A 12,610-nucleotide genomic window follows, 5' to 3' on the forward strand; every position below is an offset into this window, starting at 1 on the left:
GATCTGAAGTTGTCGCAAAAAACAAATTTCGAGGTCACCCTTTAAAAAAAACTCGATACATTCTATTTAAGATGTACTGAACAATTTAGTGTGATTCGTTCTGAAATGCAGTGATTTCTCAATACTTTTGACACTTGTAAAATGTTTACAGACTTACGTACAATCAGAAACATATAGTAGTTGTCCGCATCTTCGCTTGCTTTTTAGGGTATTGGATTCCATGTGTTAGTCTATATCCTTTCTCGGAGTTCAAGTTTGCTTTCTCATCACAGCCAGACAGACAGAGGTACTCTCACATTTATAATATTAATATATGTAGATAATATAGATTGTTTGTTTCATTTTTTTATTGTTGACAAATGAGATTAGCTTTGTATTTTATTCAATTACAACATTTTAAAGCAAAATTTATTATTTTTTTTTTTTTAAACATAACTTGAAATGGAACAACGATGTTGTTGATGAGATTTTCTTTTGATTATATTTGCTGTCAAAAATCAACAATAAGTCATTATATTTAAATATGTAAAACTAGCGTTTTAAATCAAAAATCGAAATTAAAATATACTTTATTGAAGTAGGACTTTATACTCAGTGAGATATTTAGACGACTTTGCTAATATCAATACAATTAATTACCGTAGGTGTTTCAATGTTTTTGGTAATCTTAATTATTACTTTATATGACGCTGATTAGGCCAGAATTCTAACATTACTTTCTAAGGATTATATAATTAATGCGTTCATATATCAGATTGTCAAAAACTGATAATACTCTATAATGAACGTAGGTGGAATTATCTGTAATCAAACATAGATGTGAGAGTTCAATGGAAGTTTTTTTTATTATGTAGGTAGGCGGTAAGTATTGCTGTCTGGAGGTAGAATATACAAGTTTGTGGTAACTACCCAGACGGGTTTGTGAGAATCCTACCTATTTAAATGAAAATTTTTTGAGTTAAAATTGAATAAAATTATTATTCAACTCAAGATTATAGGCTGGAAGGATATGTTATATAAATATCTGATTGTATTTAACTAACATTACTTTGTATTTTAAATGTTGAAAAAGAGTAACTATTCGGTTCTGCTCCTTAGAATCTACATATATTTCGAATCGGCGGTAGCTACATTTAATATAGTTTGTATATAGTTTGGAAAGCAACTATGCTGACCATTACACTAGACTAGTTTAGAGAGTCGAGATGGCCCAGTGGATAGAACGCGTGCATCTTAACCGATGATTGCGGGTTCAAACCCAAGCAAGCACCGCTGATTCATGTGCTTAATTTGTCTTTATAATTCATCTCGTGCTCAGCGGTGAAGGAAAACATCGTGAGGAAACCTGCATGTGACACATTTTATAGAAATTCTGCCACATGTGTATTCCACCAACCCAAATCCAAAACCTTGTCCTCAAAGGGAGAGGAGGCCTTTTGCCCAGCAGTGGGAATTTACAGGCTGTTGTTGTTGTTGTTTGTTGTTGTATATAGTTTGTATGCTTGTTAAAACTTACTTATATAAAGTATATTTAGATTTTGAATAAATTCTAAGGAAAGAAAGACACCTAAAGGTTTCCTGTCTAATTTTCTTACAGTAATTTTTAGATAATAATCTTCATGCATGTTATGTTTGTGGGTATTCCTTGTTCTAAGTTTATAAGGTACAGATTAAGCAATAATGCAAGATGTATGGCTTAATATGTGTGGGTTATTGCATTGTTTCATGAGGATAAAAAAAGATAATGTTCTATCATTAATATAACTTCGTTGATATTTGAATGTGTAGGACTTATTTTGTGTTCTGAATTAAGTGTACACGCTTTCATCAGAAATCTTTTATATAATAGTCTTTGGAATTAGTTCAATCAGCAAACGATAAAAACGATGTATCGTGCAAAGTTTTTGCATAATTATAGAAACGTTTCATTTAAATATGACCTTGAAATTTCACTCTCATCGCACCCAAAGAGGTTTTACTGTGTAAATAATTGCAATTGCAATTATTACGATGTTTTTATACGCATCTGAACACACTTGATATTTCGTATACCAGCGATCCTTTAAACCTGTTCGATGTAACATTACTAAGAGTAACCGTATAATCCTCGCTATGAACGGATTACAATACGGATTTATAATGGTTCTCGCTGACGATCGCTGTCAAAACGCCCCGTCACACCTGTCAACGTGACAGCTGTCAAAAGTTCATCGGGTCTTTTTTGTGTGCGGCTATGATATTGATTCATGCACCGTTAATTTTTTTTTTTATACAGTATTATTCCGGTCGACTTCGTATGCATAATTGTGGTCACAATAACATAAAATTTAAATCATTAATGAGAATTTCGAGGAACTATGTTGTTTTTTCTTAAAGTATTAATAAGAAGCAAAAAATAAATTGAAATTTAAACTCGAAATGATGCATTGCAAAAAACGTTTACATTTCAATTGACAATTTTAAATTCGGAACATAACGAAAAAATCTTTTTAACCTATAGTCAATTATAATATTAATGTTAAAAGTGTCTTAACGACAATTAATTGTATAAGTGGAATTGAATTATTAAATTTGAATGAATATTGGGATCAATAGGATATAACGAAGTAGTTTAGTTAGTACTATGTAATGCAAAAACTTTTTTCTAAATCTATGTCTGCCTTAATGCGTTCATGTCGTGATAAAGTCGAATAAATATTACCGATTCGCCAAATCCTACAGACTATAAATTAGTCGCACCTTAGGGTCAACGACCTTATCTATTAATTAGTCGTCTTTATAATTACGGAGACCTACAAGATGGCGCTTTATGGTAATGTTACTTAACATCTACATTTTTTTATTTAATTTGTAGATCATTATGGTAATTTTTGTTGAATAATACAAATCACAAGAATACAATTAAATTAGAGCTTTGCATAATATGCTTATCTCTTTTTTCGAATCATGTTTTCAAGGTTAAAAGAAAGAGACAAAACATTTTAGAGATTTAAATAAATTAGTTATTTTTTAGTCTGTAGCTAAGATACAAAAACCGAATCTAATTTCAAGGTTTACTTACAGAATTGCAAATCCGTCATTTTAATTTAAAAAAATAAATATAATAAACAACAACAAAACAACAACAACAACAGCCTGTAAATTCCCACTGCTGGGCTAAAGGCCTCCTCTCCCTTTGAGGAGAAGGTTTTTGGAACATATTCCACCACGCTGTTCCAATGCGGGTTGGTGGAATACACATGTGGCAGAATTTCTATGAAATTTGTCACATGCAGGTTTCCTCACGATGTTTTCCTTCACCGCTGAGTACGAGATGAATTATAAAGACAAATTAAGCACATGAATCAGCGGTGCTTGCCTGGGTTTGAACCCGCAAACATCGGTTAAGATGCACGCGGTCTAACCACTGGGCCATCTCGACTCCATATAATAAAATAAACCTCTTTTCTAAATTATTCGAATCCAGCAACTTGGAAAGGATGGAGTATAATTATGACTATTTATATTTATATAGGGACGTAGACTCCAGATGGTAAGTGGTCATCTTCCGTAAACAACGTGTGAGAAACGAGTATTCCTACCAACCAGCTAACTATGGGAACTAAGATGTTGTCCCTTTGCCTGTTATTAGTATTTATTATCTGTTTCAAGTGTCGAGAATTGCTAGTATAACTACCAGTAGTTTATCTTAAGTAGTTTTATGTGGAAAAATATCAAAATAAACTTTTTTGAACGCCACAGAAATTCGTATAGTACGTCACAAATTAGTTGTTGCATTAGTATATTCAATATAACCGATTACTGCCGACTAATGCAATAGAAACAGATCCCTTTCGCGCCATTCGACGTTATTCGTCGCTATAGATTCTCGCGTCAGACAACCCGAGAAAGCAAGTGCATGTAAATCTACTTGTCAAATTGAATATATTGGGTCATATGATATTACAAGTTATTACGTTTGTGTAACGGTCATATTCACATAAGAAATAAATCTTGATAATTCAGGATAGCGTACTTAATTCGGATGTGATCGGTTTTACTAATTTTGCCGATGCTACATCTAACTTGTGTCGTACTATACAAGAAGCCGGTCTAGGCTGATCTCTGTTTTATATTAACTTGTTCTATTCTATGGGTCATTGTACACTGGTCTATTAAATGCCAATGAAATTGGATTAATGGCTAATATAAAGTATTATAATTTGTTTCCACTGCCGCATTGTAACATTACACATTATAATTGTATTATATGGAAAAATACTTCTTTTAATATATAATGCAAACCTTGACATGAGTAACTGTTGGGTTTATAGAACAGTAATATATAATGTATTTCCGTTCAAACGTAAATTCTATATTGGGAATAATTATAGATCGGTAGGTTTGGTGTTGCAAAACTTAAAAATATTTTTCCTCAAAATCTTCATTAAAAAATTATTATTGAATTTGACGTTTTTCTATTTTATATTATTAACTAAAAATATTCTATGAAGTAATTTAATGATAATTTTATCAGGTGTTTGATATCGATATCGATATAAACTTTATTGATTTAAATTACAAGCACTTTCAAATCGTTCTTATACTAGATTATGCTTCTGGCTTGGAATGTACATTTTACCAAGTAATTTAATAGTTATTTTTATTAATAATCGGATACACGTACCGGCATTTCACAAATTCAATGAGGGTTTTCGAAGTCCCTTTTAAACCTCAATAGTAGAATTTTATTAATATAATATTTAATAAATAATGTAGCTTATTTATTTTACTATATAATATGTATATAAAGTATATGGCCGTAAAACATACTACAAGGTAATAGAGAGACAGAGGGCGGAATATACTATATAAGGCATATCATAAAATATAATTTAAAAAATATAGTAAGGAGGTCACATACAAAATGATTACAAGATTTTTGATTGTCTATGATTAGCTATGAAACTCGACAAACTTATAATAATAATCATATAGATCATATCGCTTATGTATATTATTTAGAAAAAAATTGTTTTTGTAAGAAAAAAATTTTGGCAACTTTTGCTAGGCATGCCTAAAAAAAGCGATAAAAGTTTCTCATGAAATATGTTTGATTAAATATAAATCTTACTTACATTTCATATTTTATGGAATTTAAAATAGTAAATAAACCATAGATTAAAAAACGATTTAAATTCATAATGTAAATTACGCAACCATTACAGTCGGGAACAATCGTGCACATTACAATACACACAATGGTTCATTCGCTTAATCCATTCAATCAATCAATCAATCATTCAGTGACCGAATGAACGTGATTGAATACGCTGTTGCAAATCGGTTAGGCTTCCATGTTTAAATTAACTTTTTAATGCTGTTCGCTTTCTATTTGATACATTAAAATGAGAACTAAATAGCAAAGGAAGTAAATCGACAGACAAATAAAAAAAAAAAAACAAAATTACAGTATTCCATTTTCAAACGCATGATTGTGATCATTGATAAGGCCATAAGTTGGCCAAGTGTAAGTTGATGCCCGCGGCTTTGCTTTGCGTTTAAGGGTTTGGTTGTCATGTGTTAGGTTAAAAAGTAGCCTATGTCTTTTCTTGAATTTCAAGTTTGCTTCATACCAAAATTTCATCAAATGTGATTCAGCGGTTTGGTCGTGAAAGAGCGACAGACAGACATAGTTGCTTTCACATTTATATTATTAGTAAAGATTAAGTGAACCTTCTGACTCAGCATATGATATTATTACTGTTTGTAATTATGGGCAAATATACCTGATGGTAAGTGGTCACCACCGCCCATAGACATTGGCGCTATATGTATAACAATTCCATCATCACAAAAAAATCGCGCCATTCTTGGGAGCTAAGATGTTATGTCCCATGAGTTTGTTGTTACACTAGCTTACCTTCGAACCGGTAACATAACAATACTAAGTATTCGGTGGTACCAACAATGACTGTCATACACGGAATCTTACCACCATATATATATTGTTATTATTTTGATTAAAATACTTCTTTAAACATAACAAAATACGAATAAAATAAAAATTCATGTAACGTCATTTTGTTAGCAATGACATTTACGCGCGAAAAGCAATAAAATTTAACACACAGATAAAAAAATGATACACAGATAAGATTTTTTTTTAAAAGCATAAAGATGTTGATAATATACGTAGAAGTTAAATTACCCACTGCTTACCGTAACTCGTTTGACGACATTCTCATATTATAAGCAGCTGATTGCGATATCGTTTCAAAATATTCAAATTTATTGTAATTATGTAATGTTTTGTATCGAAAATTTCGTTTAGAATATATTATGAAACGTTTCAAGGTTGAACACGGTTTTATCGAATCGTGTGTAACTTTCAGTGAGTTTATGTAAAATCCTGTGAATTTCATTACTTTTGAGAAGGTGTGAATTGGGCAGGCTTTCTCACAATGCTGTTATTTACCGATATTAAGACATATTGTAAACACAAATTAAGGACGGAAAATATTGGTTTTAGTCTTATTTGAATTCAGAGTATTTTAGTGTTCACTCATAAATAAATAAATAAATAAATATGAGACAACATCACATACATTACTCTGATCCCAATGTAAGAAGCTTAAGCACTTGTGTTATAGAAAATCAGAAGTAACGACGGTACCACAAACACCCAGAACCAAGATAACATAAAAAACTAATGGTAATCTGCATCGACTCGGCTGGGAATCGAAACCTCAGAGGCGTACCCATAAAACCGGTGTACACACCACTCGACCACGGAGGTCGTTTCAGAATCACTTGACTTCTCGAATTTTTAACAAATATATCCTACTATTATAAATGTGAAAGTAACTCTGTCTGTCTGTCTGTTGCTCTTTCACGACCAAACCGCTGAACCGAATTTGATAAAATTTTGTGTGAAGCAAACTTGAAAGGCAAGGTAGGACATAGGTTTCCTATTTGCCTAACACCAGACAACTATCACCGTCAAATGCGAGTGAAACCACGGCCTACAACTAGTATATTAAATATATTTTAATGTCAATATGTAAGGGATGAAATAAGGCCATAATCCATCTACCGCTATTGGAGCACCAAGCTGTAAGTTCCAAACATTGTCCGTACGAGAAAAACTGTCTTGTCCATATTCCGGTTAAAGAACTTTATTTCTCATAAGAATTTTACAATTCACTCAAATGAGATTACAGAATATTATATACTAGATTACAAAATTTAGAGTTCTCGTATCTTGGAAGCATGCATCACACAGATATAACTAAACAAAGAAGAAATTTAAATACATATTTTATAAAATTATTTTAAACAAAGTATAAACAAACTTACAATTTTATTATAGGATTTTTTCTTTAATATACAACTTTAATTTTTTTTTTTAAATATATTTATATTTTCCATTTCTTTTATAGTATGTGGCAAATTGTAAATTAGGGATATCGACAAATTTTTACTTTTTTCAGTTTATCAGATATTGCGTAACAAATATTCACATAGTTTACAATAATCATAATACCTGAACTAACAAAGGAAGACCTTGATACCACCTAGACCGTGAAACAATAATGGAGACGTAATCTTGGCTATTGTTCACTGCGGTTTGGCTAATACCGTATTCATTGATATTAACGGTAGCGAGATATGATATCAGTAGTGTGTATAGACACTAGCCTTTGCAATGTACTAGTAGGCGCCAGCGTCTACGCTCCTTTCAGGTAGTTGGTTGTTATGTGTTAAAGTCAAGCAAGCAAGTCAGTCAAACATCGGTTTCGAAAGATTAAAGATTAGATTCTACCGAAAACAAACCGGCAAGAAACTCTAGTCACTCTTCTCCACCATTTTAATTACATAGTATATAGTAGTAAAGTACAATTAAATTTTTATATATCCTGCCTAGATGAATAAACATACTATGTGTAGCATATCTTATTCAAGTTTATTAGTATTATACATTAGTGATAACATATATACAAATATTTTAACCCCGCGTTAGTTTATTACTCGTAAAATAATTTCAATTATAATTATAATCAAAATCTAGTTCCATTAGTAGGGTCATCGATAACAGCGTTACATCATACGGGGAAGTGGCGCAAGCAGTGGCAATGTTTGGTTAGGATTTACGAGGGAATGTGATGCAAACACACATCTTATCTCGTCGACCTATGCTTGACTTAGTTAACTATTACTGCCCTATTTGATAATACTAAGAAAGTAACAATGTGTATCTTTTTATGAGACAAATTTATATATACATTTATATATTTACTGAACCTTCGATTTTTATAAAACACAAACTTTGAACCCTTTTTTTAAACCCTTAGTCAAAATAAATATAAAATGCAACTTAAAAAGTATATTTTACTAGCTACACGCCCCGGATTTGCTCAGGTCCAATATAATAGATCAGGTTTAGCCAGCGTTTGCAATGTCACATCATTTGTTTATTTTCGACATCATACTAATATGACTAAAATTATCTTTAAATATTTACTATATGGTCCATGTATTGTATTCTAAACCCATCTTCTTGAGTCACTCTATTTATTAAACAAATCCCATCGAAATCATAGCATACATAGGTGGGAGGCAAGCGACTTTGTTTTATGTAAAGAAATTGATACTTTTTTAAAAGCAAAAAAAAATTATAGCTCATAAATAGCTCACTTTTGCATTATGCATAAAGGGGTTAAAATTATCGGCAATTATCACCCCTATTACCTGCCACGTCGAATTATCAACAACCCCCTATACGCTTAATTTGTTATTATAATTCATCTCGTTACCGTAAAGTAAGAAGATCAATGGGATGGATATGTACTTAAACGGATCACTTAATGCTAATGAGCAAAAGGTATAATATATTAAAACACCCCTAATAAAATAAAAGAGCGCTGAACTTATACGTATGAAATTGATTTTAGAGTGTGTGTTTTAATTTGTGAGTTTCTTAGGCATCGAATCAATGGTAGATATAATTTAATTTAACGTCAAATGACGATTCAAAAGGGCTTTTATAAAATTAAAAAAAATCAAAATAATAGTAGGCTTTTTCAATTTTTAATCGTCATTTAACAACTATATTAAGTGAAGCTACCACCGGTTCGTAAAGTAGATTCCACCGAGAAGAATCGGCAAGAAAAAGTAGTTACTCTTTTTCAATATAAAAATAACATAAGCTTACTTGAATAAAGAATTTTATGATCTTTTGATTTTGACGCTTCGAATGATATTTTAACACTGGTTTGATCATGAATACACGTGCTGATAATATTTTAGTAAGTCCATTAGCAAGCCCATGTAAAGGATAGTCGATAAAAAAAGAATTAATTTGATATAAAGTCATAGGCACATTGGCTTTAAATTATTATTAAAAGAGTCAGTTTCTAGAGAGTTCACAGATATTTATAAATACTAGTGTTAGCGCATTAGTCGATATTTGACTATAATCAGTCTTGATAGTTTGAGGAAAACATTAAATATAATTTTGATATTTTAACCATATTTTTCTTCGCTTATATTATTTATAGATATCACTAAAGCTCATTGAGCTTTAGTTGGTAGTTGGTATTATTGATACCAAACTCAAATAAGCATATTATGAGAATTGTGATTTTAATTTTTTTAACACTTTTTTTAATAGTATAAGCGTTATAAAATAAGGTATGGGGTGAAGTTGTCTTTTTCAAACGAGTTGACATTTGTTTAGCTAGCAACTTCACTTTCTTAAAATGTCATCCTATTCGGGCGCATTCGTCAAAATTCATTATTATTATTTTTTCAAAAAAAGAATATAAAAAACGTTTAAAATACAAAAGAGAAAAAGGTATTGAACGGGTCTTATATATTAATACCTACTTATACGTTAATGTGCGTTATCTATACATTTGTTAATGATATTTTAACATAAACTTTTAATGTTTTTAATGGGAAATCTATAAAAGGAACCGCTTACGAAATTAGCACATACATTAAGATAATTCCGAATTAATATAGAAGACTACCTGTCTTTGAAGTCGGTTAAGTGACATTTATAAAATCGACGGTATATCTTTCGAGTATTTATAAATACTATTATAAAAAAAATATATGATCGCATGCAGGTTTAATCAAAAAAAGATCTAAAATATGAAGCCCGAAGTACTAAAATCCCTTGACAGTTTATTTGGGTTATATCGCTTAAATGATTCTTTAGTTTTTAAGGGATAATAGACATAAGCCCTAATGACAATAAGTGCTATATTCATTTGATTTATGATTAAGCGATTTCACAGAAGTTGCTATCTTTTATTTTGGCATAAGTATATTAGTTTGGACGCATTAACACCGCAGTATAGAGAAAAAATGTTGCATTTTATTTGTTGTAAAGTTTTTTTAATTCATCCGGTGTGAGAAGTGTCATAATAATAGCCACCGCGGTCCGTCTGATAGACCGGGAGATGATGCCACAAAATATTAGATCATTTGGACCAGTATGGCGGTTCTACAGGGGTCTAATTACGTAAAGGCAAAAACGAAAATGATGGTCATAGCGCTCGCGTTGGCGTTAATCGAACGCGTCGGATAAATAACGAGAGTCGAAGGATTTGTTCCACAAAAATGCTTGTATTTTCAGGTAGTCCAAAAAAAGAAGTAGGTAGCGTAATGCCATACTTCTCGAGTGTGACTTACAGCCCGCCATACCGACGCGAATGCATTAAATATTAATTTATATAAAACAATTCAATCATTTGTACCAGGCTAACTTTATGATCGCTAATCAACGTCGAGTAGCCATTCACGAAAATCACCTTGCCATACTTTTCTGACAGTTTCCAATGGCCGCCATACCACTGCAAAGGCGTATTTTTTTCTTTTTCGCCATTTATGTATATGAAAGGTTGAGGGAATTGAGAGTGCTTCTGTGTTTGTGCACTTGCGTACTATAATGTCTCCTCCCAATAAGAGACGGCTTTCCATGTCGATTCTAAGAGCTGCTTAAACTTGATTCAGTATTGATCATTGTTATTATCTGTGTAAATAATGTATCAAATTACCCAGTGTAACTACAGGCACAGGGGACAAAACATCTCAGACTATAAGGTTGGCGCATTGGCGACGTAATTAATGCTTAATATTATTTTAACAGCCATATAAACAAAACTTTTTACTAATTAGGTCAGAAACTACATCAATTCAAAACGACCAGTGTTGGTTTAGTGTGATGAGGGAACAAACAGACATACATAGTTATTTCAATTCAGGGATAAAGCTAATAATGTAAAATTAGTAATGCCTTCAAGCGATTGGTGTGATCGTCGAAATGCCCCACAGACCGTGTTTGCTAAAGAAAGGGCAAGTATATTTAGACGTGCGTCACTTTGCTTAGCTTAGCTTGTTTAGTGATGACGCAGGGATTGAACGAACGGCTTTGTATACTCTGTGGGAAATTAGTTCGAAAGTGTCAACACTGTCAACAGTAGGAGAGGAACTTACTCTGTGTCAATTGTATGAAATAACTTTCAATTTCATACATTTTGACGACCTCCGTGGTCGAGTCGTGTGTACATTGGCTATCATGGGTACGCCACTCAGAGGTCCCGGGTTCGATTCCCGGCTAAGTCGATGTAGAAAAAGTTCTTTTCAATGGTGTCTTGGGTCTGGGTGTTTGTGGTACCGTCGTTACTTCTGATTTTCAAAAACACAAGTACTTTAGCTACTTACATTTGGATCAGAGTAATGAATGTGATGTTGTCTCATATTTATATTTATTATATTATTTACTAACTAACTTTGTTTAACGACAGTTAAGATATTCAATCAAATAAAAAAAAATTAAATCGAAATACAAGTCATCGAACGATTAGTTCCAAATTTAAATGAATCGTAAAATAAAAAGTATTTTATTATCTGTAAGCTGTATTTTTACGGACTGTCAATATTCATAATAAATATCAAAGTGACGTTTCTTTTTTTCATTCGATTCTAAAAAAGCACCCCACAGCTGTACATGCTAAACAATAACTAAAATTGAACGATCGTTAGAAAAAATTAAAATATGTGCGTGTAATGAAAACATTATGGTGTAGTAGGGTTGCCATATAGAATATTTACTAGGATAAGTTTATTTTCATAAAAAAATATAATTTTTTATTCGTTAAGTATTTAAATATTATACATCTTCACTTGTTAGTTTATATGAGTCAAATCGATTAAATTTCTAATTGGTTATATTAAACGGATTAAGCTATCATTTTTTAAGCTTTTTTTTTTATTATTATTTTAGTGGATGCAAGACTATTAATGGACTATTAATAAATAGAAAATCAATCTGGTTTTCAAAAACTATAAATAAAGTAAAATAACTTTCAAATTGATTTCCATATTGATTATGAATAAAATAGAAACTTTGTAATATTGTTTGCAAGGACTAATCCGCTGAAACCAACACACATGGGTCTTCTATCTCCAACGTATGCCAACTTAATGGCTTAAAATAATGTGGGGTAAAAATAACTTGTAACGTTCACCATGAAACATTTATTTAAGGTAAAATAAAAAAACACATCTCTTTAGCACAGACATCACAAAATCTTTAGTATAAAATTATTAAAATCGAATT

General features: G+C 31.4%; 1 protein-coding gene across 2 annotated transcripts in view; it reads left to right on the plus strand.

Annotated features, from left to right (window-relative positions):
• The window catches only part of LOC124540719 (limbic system-associated membrane protein-like), a 167,106-nt gene that overhangs the window by 28,781 nt on the left and 125,715 nt on the right, over positions 1–12,610 (plus strand). The gene's annotated exons all lie outside the window — the stretch shown is intronic.

The sequence above is a fragment of the Vanessa cardui genome, chromosome 26 (assembly GCF_905220365.1).
Source record: "Vanessa cardui chromosome 26, ilVanCard2.1, whole genome shotgun sequence".
Classification (NCBI taxonomy): domain Eukaryota; kingdom Metazoa; phylum Arthropoda; class Insecta; order Lepidoptera; family Nymphalidae; genus Vanessa; species Vanessa cardui.